The sequence below is a fragment of the Halyomorpha halys genome, unplaced genomic scaffold, assembly GCF_000696795.3.
Source record: "Halyomorpha halys isolate HHAL.00 unplaced genomic scaffold, Hhal_1.1 Scaffold159.1, whole genome shotgun sequence".
Lineage (NCBI taxonomy): Eukaryota > Metazoa > Arthropoda > Insecta > Hemiptera > Pentatomidae > Halyomorpha > Halyomorpha halys.
Genome location: NW_027109188.1, coordinates 687,301 through 690,009, shown reverse-complemented (window position 1 = coordinate 690,009; position 2,709 = coordinate 687,301). Strand labels below are relative to the sequence as shown.

General features: G+C 28.1%; 1 protein-coding gene across 4 annotated transcripts in view; it reads right to left on the bottom strand.

Moving 5' to 3' along the window:
- LOC106678780 (zinc finger protein 420-like) overlaps nucleotides 1-2,709 on the bottom strand; it is a 53,484-nt gene that overhangs the window by 27,431 nt on the left and 23,344 nt on the right. The window lies entirely within an intron of this gene.

Sequence of the window (2,709 nt, the reverse complement as noted above, 5' to 3'; positions counted from 1 at the left end):
AACTTTAGAAATATGATTATTGAGGATAATTGTTAGACTTTCAACAGAACTCCCAAAAAATTTTTAATCAAAAGTTTTTGTACTGAGAGGTGGTGAAATGAGTTCTGGTAGCTTCCCTAAGAGTTCTAGAGTTCTCAATAGTTTTAAGGAATATTCCTGTTGTTTAAGACTCGAAAAATACCAAGTAAAAATACAACTGACTTTTGAAGCTACTTTGACACCCTGTAACTTTTTTGCTACAACTTAAGCACTTTTATTATGAGATATACTTTTTAGAACTCTCAGGGGGGCTAACAGAACTCACAAAAGACAAGCGATGTTTCAAATAAATTTTTATTGAAACTTTTCATACTGGAACATGAAAAAAAAATTAAAAATCCTACGAGTTCTGGTAGCTCTGCTAAAAGTTTTTATGAATAATTTTTGTCCTGAAAAGTGAAAATTAAAAAATCTGGCAGTAGTTAGGTGAAGATTTCTTGTTATCCACAAATATATTCTATTTATAGATTGTATATTCTACGAGCTAATTTAATTGTCATATAATTAATTAATTGCTTAACAAGAGTTATAGCACCACGAGAAATGCGTTTAATGGTCCTTGTTATGGTCATAATATTTTGATATAAAACACTGGAGAATATCTGTGTAGATAGATAGGGGTAGTGTGTAGCCAAGTGCGAAAAAGAAGAGGTCAGTACTGCAGGCCCTAACGTTTTAACTAGTTATAGATAGCAAGAGAATGTCAGTTGTCGTCTTGATACTTCTGGGCCCTGTTTCATAATAAAGTACAAACTAATACTATTAGTCTTGTCGATTTAACTTAGTACAATTACATTGACTTGTACCATAGTAACTTGTACTTTAGTACTTTTTAACTCCTATAATATCAGTAATAGTCCTCCCTATTAAGAAAAAAAATAAGTATTAGTGTAATTACCACGTTCTTTCTATACTTGTATTTTGAACTAATACTATTAGCTTTCATTATGAAACAGGGCCCAGGAGAAGGTGAGATGGTGGCCGAAAGGAGTTTGCTGACAACCCTGTGTTCTGGCAGGAGTACTGCAGAAAAATCACAAGGATTGCTTGGGAAGACTTCATGTGGTTAGTAATAAACTTTTTTTTATATTCTTTCTTTGTATATTAAAGTTAAGTTAAATTTAGTTAGTTATGTTTAGGCAGGTCAGTTAAGTTAAAGTCAATACATAAGTTTTATTTGTTTTTTTGTAGTTTGATAAGATTTTTTTTTCTTCTCTATAAACTCTAAAGTAAGGTTAGCATCTAAGAAAGAATCAGTTTTACATTTAGTTTTGGTTTTATTTTAAAAGAATGTTTTACTTTGTTTTCTTTCCATTCGTATACTATACCTTTTACTAAATATTTTTTGTATAGCTCAAGTTGTGTTTTTTCCTATACTGTTTGGACTTGTTTATTCACATGTCTTTTTTCTTTGTTCAATTAATATTACTTTAATACAATAGGTGGGTTGGTATCCCTCTTATAGTCGCTGTTTATCTAACATAAAGATATTTCCCAATGTTCACAGTTCACACCCGGTTTTTGTTATTTCCAGGAAAAATAATGTCGTCCGTAAGGAGCAGTTTGTTCATTGTTGTTTTTATTATATTTTTGAACTTTTATAATTATATCTTTTTTATTTTAACTCATCCCCTTCTAGATATAACTATAATATCATTTGTTAAAATAGCAGTCATATCCTATTTTTAAAATTATTTGCAGATATATGTTCTATTGCCTGTGTATTCCGCATAGGGCTCCTACATTATTATAAGAAGAAGAAAATCAAACTAACCAGACACTACCCATCAATAAACTAAATATTTTACTATTAAATGTTTTGAATTTCAGCATCAAGAAAAAGGTATAATAACTTAATATATTTTTAAGAAAAAAATACTACTATATAAAAAGACCAGAAAAACTTATATTTATAAGGAGATGGTCATTGTGGTCAAGAAAACAATTAAAAATAATTCTGTAAAAATAAGTCTGGGTGGCAGTCTATAATGGTACAAAATAGTAGAAAAACTCGTGATTATTAACTATCTTTTTGCCCCACTTTGCAGGGCTATATAAAAAAGCAAGATACAAACACTGTAAACAAATATTTTTAAAATATATAATATTAATAATAATAAGCTTAAGTTAAGGAAGTATATATATATATATATATAGGTAATGGATTGGAAACTAATTACAGTTAGGTGTGGTAGAATTAATTGTAAATATAGAACTAGAATAATAAATTATAGACAAATACTTTTTAGAAATATTTGGAGATATGGTAAAAAAGTAGGTATAATATAAACAGTATATATAAATATATAACGGTATATATATATATATAAACGGGATATAAGATAAACGGATATTTACCATATCTACAACTATTTCTAGTAAGTATATTGTAATATGCTCTTTTTGAGTAAATAATATATTTTGATGTATAAAGGGTTTTTAAAATATGTTTATTTTATGTATCATTTTAAGATTGTTAATTTGTTTTGTTTATCCAAAAAGCAAGCTAACCAAGTTCCATTGTTTATAATAGCTTTGTGATTCAAAACAGAACTAAGATGGCGGTACGTTTGAATCAAGGCCACGTTGAGCAGATTCAAATATCATAAAAACTATTTTAACTCGTCCCCTCATAATTGAAAATATAGAAAATTAAAGGAAAAATAGAAA